This window comes from Lissotriton helveticus, chromosome 4_1, assembly GCF_964261635.1.
Source record: "Lissotriton helveticus chromosome 4_1, aLisHel1.1, whole genome shotgun sequence".
NCBI classification, from domain to species: Eukaryota; Metazoa; Chordata; class Amphibia; order Caudata; family Salamandridae; genus Lissotriton; species Lissotriton helveticus.
This window is the reverse complement of record NC_136063.1, coordinates 2,047,116,673-2,047,125,008: the sequence shown is the minus strand read 5'-3', so window position 1 is coordinate 2,047,125,008 and position 8,336 is coordinate 2,047,116,673.

Genomic DNA, 8,336 nt, shown 5'->3' with positions numbered 1-8,336 from the left:
CCCAACACACAAGGTATTCTGGGGAATGGTTTTTGACATCATCAATAATGTGTTTATCTGTAATTTAGCGAAGGAATTCTCGACCCTCACAATGGCAGTTATACGCACAAATCTAAGCTCCTACAGGGATAAAGATTTAATAGACCTTTTACTGACAGAAGCGGTTAAAATGGTACTAAGCAACGGGAAAGATACAACCAATACAAACTACAAAGGATGGATCAACTGGATCACGTACTTCAGAGGAGCAAACATCGCGCTACAGCACTCACCATGAAAAGCGTCCTCGAGTGGGCTGTGGGAAGCACTAGACACATACCTAGACCCTTCTAAACCCCCATAAACATCTGGCCTCCACACTTAGATGGCCGATCCTCAAGCCGCAGACCGAAACAGAACTCGAGCGGGCTCGCAGGTGGACTCACGGACACCGTATATCTGAACAGTCGTAATGTAGTATGTATAGCTGCCACCAATGGAATACCAAACATCTGTACCTCTCTACATGCCTGTCCTATCCCTCTTTGGCTTCACCACTAAATTTTCCTATCCTTTCCTCTTTAACACTTCTTTCACTCTCAAAATATAAAAGTAAGGGGTAGCTACATAAGCTACAATGTAAGAATGATCTCTGCCACTCGTGACTAACCCTGTAACATTACTTATGATTGAGTATGGTATATAAAATTTATTTAAAAAAAATATATATATATATATATTGGTCCAATAAACAAACTGCACGGATTTGACCTCAATGCTAGGCTAGGTAAAAAGAACATGCATTTTCCCAATGCTGAAATCCTTACACTCCCTGTCCGGGGGGGTCGGGGTGGCATAGGGAAAGAAATTGGGGTTAACCTGGATAGTGGAAGCCGGCACAACCGGACTCTCTGGAGTGGGATGCTTAGTGAGAAAATTATTGTCACCAGGCACATTGCGGTGTCCAAAGATGCAGGAGGCGTATGTGCACCGACTATTCACTGGTGGGAAAGAACAAGGTATTGACAAGGTGCCCATAAAGGTGTCAGCAAGGGCTTCATTGAATGGAAGCAATAACTTCAATGTGCCTGGCCCAGACTGTAAGAACTGTGCAAGGACATTTTTAATAACTTCGACAGAGGACAGTTGTAGGTTTAGAACCAGAGCAAACAAAGCACACTTTTCTGTTGGAGGTCCAAAAGAGGATTTCAAACCTGTGTCAGGGGAAGTATCAAGCCCACTGCCCTCCTTTAAGTGCATGTAAAATCATCAATATCATAATCAGAGGGTAAATCATGCCCATTACCACCCACATCGTCCCTGGACGGTGGCAAGCTTTGGTCTGAATCAAAGCCAAAAAGACAATACAACCTCTGTGAATATATTCTTGGTTGTGGCAGTTTAGGATTGCATTTAAAGTGAATGGCGACTGGTTGTGCTGTAGGAAGTACAGCTCATGGCCTCAATTGGGGTCATGCTGAAGCCAGAAAGGGGTCTGATATCAGCGCCAACCCCGGATTCTTTTCTCTGGCACTGGCGGCAACAAAAGTGGGATAAATGTAGGAAACTGCTTCAGAGTGAAAGTCAGTCAAGTGCATACGGGTTCTATATTAGGTCTGAGGGGTCAGATAGAGCATAGGATGGACCTCCCCCGGTAGTAGTACTACTGAGGTCTCCTGCGGATCCTTGAGGCCCAAAAGTTCGCCTGAGGGAGCCAGATAAGTGCCTGGTTCCTCGGCGAGAGCGTCAGCTAGGAGATTGGCACGGCTCCCATTGCGAGAGGACATCAACTATTTATTTTATTTATTTATTTGCATGTTTATACCGCGCTAGGATCACCTCCCAAAGGAGTATCTCCGCGCCTTTGGCAGCTAAGAAAACAACTAGCGGAGCTTGGCCATAGGTATGGATCAATTTTGAAAAAGGAAGGTTTTCAATTGTTTCCTAAAAGGAAAGTGGTCCTTGCACAGTCTCAAAAACAGTGGGAGGCTGTTCCACAAGGTTGGACCAGCAACAGCGAGAGCTCTTCCCCCTTGTCTTACTTTTTTAAATCTTGGGACCTGTAGCAAGGCCTGCTCACTGGATCTCAAGGAGCGTGTCGGTATATACCGGGAGAATTTATTGGTCAGATATGCTGGGCCCTTCCCCTGTAGACACTTATGCATTATACAGCAGATCTTAAACTTCACCCTCTGTTTGATGGACAGCCAGTGCAGCTTTTTCAGAAGGGGTTTAGAGGGGGTGCGAGAGGGCTGGTTCAAAACCAGACGGGCAGCGGTATTCTGGACCACCTGGAGCCTGGAGATTACTGCTTCATTTGTTGACAGCAGCAATCCATTGCAGTAGTCCAAGCGACTCAATACTAGGGCCTGCACCAATGTTCTCCTAGTAGAGTCTGGTAGTAGGGGAAATACCTTTCGTAGCATCCAGATGATATGAAAGCAGGAGCCCACCACTTGATTACCATGGTGTGTTAAGGAAAGCTCCTGATCTAGTCGGACGCCGAGGTTTTTCACTACCTGCTTAGGCTCTGGAGCCGGGCCAAGATCTTGAGGCCACCAGTCTGGAGTCCACAGAAGTTTGGCCTCACCGAACAGCATCACCTCCGTTTTTGCAACATTGCACTGCAGGAAGTTAGATGCCATCCAGTGTGCCACCACCTTCATCCCCTGAGCAAAGGAGCTCCTGACCTCCACCGTAAGGGTTTCAAAAGGAAAGAGGAGTTGGGTGTCATCTGCATATGACACAGGAATAAATCCATGAGATCTCATGATGTTAGCTAGGGGGGGCCACATAGATGTTAAAAAGAGTAGGGCTCAGACAAGAGCCCTGTGGCACCCCCTTAGAGATCTCCAACTCCTCTGACCGGTAAGCCCCCAGAGTAACCCTTTGGGTGCGACCTGTCAGGAAACTCCTCAGCCATGACAGCGCCTTGCCTTCCAGGCCGATGTTAACTAGCCTGGTGGTCATTATGTCATAATACACGGTGTCAAACGCCGCAGACCGATCCAGCAGAACCAGGATAACAGAATGACCTTTATCCTGGAACATGCGTAGATCGTCTGCGACTGACAGCAAGGTGGTCTCAGTGCTGTGTCTTGGTCTAAAGCCCGACTGGGATGGATCCAGACCGCCTACTAGCTCAGTGTAGCTGGATAAATGGCGATTTACATATTTCTCTATAATTTTCCCCAGATAGGGAAGAAGAGAAATAGGCCTTAGGTTCGCCAACACCGTCCAGGGAATGGCAGTGTTTTTCCTCAGTGGTCTTACTAGCGCCCTCTTCCAGTCCATAGGGACCTGCCCTGTACGGAGGGAAAGATTAACCAAGTTCTGGATTTCTGGTCCAAGAACTTCTACCAGCTTAGGCAAGATACGGGCAGGGATACTATCATGAGGACTGCCACTCTTGATTTGTGCAACCAATGAGTTTACCTCCTCTAAGGAGATAGGAGGAAAGCTGGAGAGGCATTGGGTAAGGGGTCCTGATTGTACACCCGACTGGGATCTGTTGTTATTATTCAATCCCTCAGCCGTCTTTGAGGCCACTATCCTCTCATAGATAGCCTCTATCTTCTTCATAAAGAAGGCAGAGATCTCATTACACAGCCCTTGAGTGGCTACCTCTACAGTCTCGCAGGCTGCTGGTCTAGTAAAGGTTTGTAGGATGTTATACAAAACTCTAGAATCTTTCCCTACCTCTATTAGTTGTGCTGCAATATGATTTTTCCGAGCAGTCCTGATGGCTTTATGGTACAACTTGAGAGAGGATCTGTGGAGTACTTTATCTTCCAGCCTCCTAGACTGTCTCCATAATTTTTCCAGTTTTCTAGTATTTTGTTTCAAAGATCTTAACTCTTCAGAAAACCAGATTTCTTGCTTTTTAGCTGGGCGGGGTTTATAGACTTTCTGAGGGATAGTAGTATTTATTGCATCCCTTACTGCCTCCTCAAACCTGTACAACTCTGTAGTTATATCTCCTGTGGTGTGTTCATACAGGGGAACTTTGTACTGGTCTCTAAAGGCTTCCACCGTTAGTTTATGCCATGGTCTCCTTTTAGTGGCCAGAGTACTCTGCTTTTGAAGCTTTTTATTAATGGCAGTATGGAACTTTAAGATGAAATGATCTGTCCATTCTACCTGAGTAGGAGGCATGCATTTAATTAAAGGTGAGTTGGACATTACCAAATCCAGAGTATGGCCTGCCTCATGAGTAGGACCGTCATTGATCTTTTTCAGTCCTAGGGAGTCTAGGTCCATTAAAAGAGTTCTTGCCTCCTTGCAGTTCTCTAACTCACTGTGGACATTGAAGTCCCCTACCAGGAGGAAGTCCTGGTTATCTTGCACAAATGGTGCTAAAGCCTCTATTAACACGACTGGAAAGTTCCCAATCGGGCCTGGTGGTCTATACAACAGCGCACCCTTCCTTTGTTCTCTGGGATTAGGACTAAGTTTAAAAATGAGTAATTCCATTTGAGGATTGCTAATTTCCTCAAGGATAGTTAAATTCAGTTCCTCCTTGTAAACAATGGCAACCCCCCCTCCAGTTTTATTTGAGCGGTCGACCCTAGCAATCTTGTATCCTAATGGGACACTAAGTGTGATCGCTGGAACCAAATGGGGCTTAAGCCATGTTTCTGTTAAAAAGCAGAGGTCTGGTTCCTCAGTCAATATGAGATCCCAGACCTGGGTGGAGTGCTTCACTAATGATCGGATATTACAGAGTATATTTTTGCTCCACGTAATGGAGTTATCTCCTAAGATATTAGTAGGAGCAATTTCTTGTCTTCTGGCTGGTATTACATCAGCTACCTGTAATTGCCTACTCTGCTTCGTATCGAGGTCAAACTGCATATGGCATCTGTGGCAGGCAAAAGGGCCTTCTACGGGGGTATCAATACCAATGTCACAGGCATTTGAAATATCTGTGCGTATCTCTAGCAATACCTGCGAAGTGTATGTTCTTCGTGTTGTAGACGATATTCCCTGGACTTGTAATGGCCGCGCCATAATCTCCTGCCCCATGGCCCCGTCCTGTCGCGGACGGGCGCAGACAGGCTGGTCTTCGGCTCGTCTTAGGCGCAGGAGTAGGCGCCACCCTGCGCGCCAACGCTGCGCGCTGGCGCCGACGAGGGGCTAAATAGCCCAGGAAGTCCCAGAGTCTAGAGCGCTAACCGCTCGCTTCCCAGTATGTCCTGCCTCAGCCCCGCCCTCCACACACCGGGATTGGCTGCCGAGCGTGCAGGCCCGGGTCGGGATTGAAGACTAACGTAGCCTCGGTGTTTGCGGGTATGAGAAATTATTTGCAGTGGGCCTCTGAATGATTAACAACCTATTTCAATTGTAATTAAAAACACAGTAAACACAGTTTTAAAAGCACGAACTTAAACAATTTGTTCGTTTTTCAAATTCAATTTCAAATTACAGCGCCGCTATTTGAGTTGGTAACGCCAAGCGGGGTCAGGAGAAGCTGCCACCACCTCCCTACCGCGAAAGCGATGCCTCCTCGCCGCCTAAATAGCCCAGGAAGTCCCACAGTCTAGAGCGCTAACCGCTCGCTTCCCAGTATGTCCTGCCTCAGCCCCGCCCTCCACACACCGGGATTGGCTGCAGAGCGTGCAGGCCCGGGTCGGGATTGAAGACTAACGTAGCCTCGGTGTTTGCGGGTATGAGAAATTATTTGCAGTGTGCCTCTGAATGATTAACAACCTATTTCAATTGTAATTAAAAACACAGTAAACACAGTTTTAAAAGCACAAACTTAAACAATTCGGTTGTTTTTCAAATTCAATTTCAAATTACAGCGCCGCTATTTGAGTTGGTAACGCCAAGCGGGGTCAGGAGAAGCTGCCACCACCTCCCAACTATGTGGTGTCTTCGTGCTGGGTGAACCCGTGACTGCACTGGCTCCATGATAGGCGGGTTTCTACATGGCTGAACCAGGCACAGTTTAGACTAGATTCACTATATGGACATCTAGCAGTGTACATAGTTTCCTTTTGGTCCTGAAGAAATGCTGAGTATCGCTTTGAACACGATAGCATGGAACATGTCGACCACTTTTTGTTAGAGTAGGTTCCTGCTTTCACTGACCTTCAAGCCTGACAAAGCAACCACTCTCCTTGTTTTTAGCGAGGTGGGTTACCACTTTAATAACATTTCTCTGTGGACTACCCAACTTCTTTTAATATCACTTTAACACATCTACACCACTCACTACCACTCCCTAGGGCCCTCACACCCAAAGCACCATACGGCAGGAACAAAAGATCCCTGCTAATGAGCCCCTTTATGGGTGCCCATCGGGTATTGCACCGTCGACCCGACGAGGGGCAAGGCCATATGATGAAGCATGACACCTAGCTTGCTGGGTGTGTGAGGTCTCTAGTTCCGAAAAGGAGGATCCCCCTCCTGTGTGCCTTCACTCACTCATTTTTCAACTGTCTCATCCAAGGTTTTGGATCCGGGGGAATTGTGCATTCCTTTCTAGACACTGAGCCAAATGAGTGCCACATATGCAGCATGGCCTCCTTAAATACCTCAACTGTCAGTGGCATCACCAATGGATTGAGAAACTCAAGGTATATCAACACCATGACACCCTCACGTCTTCTCTAGAAACAGAAAAGTGGCGAGCCGGGGTAGAGCCTCTCTTCACTTTCTCATGTCTTCTTTGACTTACCATAAGGCTTTGACCGTGAAGAAGACTACTTGTGGTAATGCCCTCAGTAGTAGGTCCATGACTTGGAGCGTAAACAGAACTTACTTGAAGGCCGCGACTTCTGTTCAGCGAGGTACAGCTTTGCTTCAGGGGCCTAAATCACCTACAGGTGCCTGAGGGCACACTCAGCAGACAACTTAGTCATGCCTCAACCCGAAACACCAAAAGGCACACCTTTGCGGATTCATAACCAAAAACTGTTTCCTGAAGACGCAACTTTGTTTGCAACCTACTGTTTTAGGGGGTGACATCTTCCCTTTTACAACAGGATCTTGTTTTGGAGTCATCTGAAATGCAACAAAAGTGGCGCTCCAGATCTGCATCCGAAAGCGTAGGAAAGAACTGACTGAGTGCAAGGGTGGAGCTTATATGTTGTTCTAATCTGTCATCTCCATGACAGTATGAAGCTAGTGCGGAGCTGCATGGTCCCACCTAGCTGCACACAGGAGTATTGCTATGAAAACCTTCTGGATCCAATCAAGTGCCTGGGGAGTATTCTTTTACTAAGATCTGTTTTGAAACATGTTATCATAACTTTGCTGAGTAATCGCATTACAGATGTTATAACAATGCAAAAAAAAAAAACTATCCCTCCACTAGGTGCTCTAAAGTTGTAACGCCAATGGTATGAATGTTGTACACAGAAAACATGAAAAACATAAAAAAATAAATTGGAAGGCATTCCAACAGATTTCGATGAAACCACGAAATTCATTTTATAAATTAAGTTAGTCTGATCTATAAAAGAAATTAATTTAGAGGCTGAGACGGTGACAGATTGATCATTAAAAGTTCAAGACAACTCACGGATCGTTCTCAAATGGTATTTTGCATGAAAGTGGTTAAACATTAGGTTAGAAGAAGCAGGTATGTGAGAACAAAATCTCAGAGTGGACACAAACAAATGTAAGTTTTTTTGTGCTATGCAAGATTGCTCACTATATATGTGAGGATGCTTTTTAGAAAAATAAAAACGTTTTTAAGCCAACTCCGCCACACCAACACAAGAAGGGAGAAATGTGTGTTAATGGTTAAATTATTCACCTAAGCAAAACTTTAGAACCAATTATGTATCACAACACATAGCACAGCAATTATCAAGGTTTGCTAATTTTGCACACTATCAACAGGGGAGCAAGCAAAACTGCAACATGCCGATAGAGAAAAACATAAATCACCCATAGACTTGTTGCTCAGCACTCAGTACCATTCATAAACAATGTCACATTAGGCAGCAGGTAACCGAGTTCAGAGGAATGAATTGCATCTTAGAACCCCACTTGATGCTGCGTTTGCCCATGTACACCACTGCAGTAGCATTAAGTGTGGTGCACTTTGAGAAACAGTGTATGTATGAGCTATTTGTATAGCACAAACCTAGCCAAAAGGCAGCGTAGCACTATACATGTTCAAAGGCAAGCTTAGAGTGTCCCAGTAATAGAAGAGGAAGCCAAGGTCTGGGCAATTAATGCAGTGTGATGTAGTGCCTTTTTTTTTTTTTTTTTTTTAAAAAAGACCTTTATTGTCCAAAACAAACACAATACACAGCGTCTAGCCAACAACCCCGGGGCAGGCCGCCATCAAGTTGTCAGATACTTTGTTCAATTTTGTACACAGCCTTTCAGCCGCCATCCCT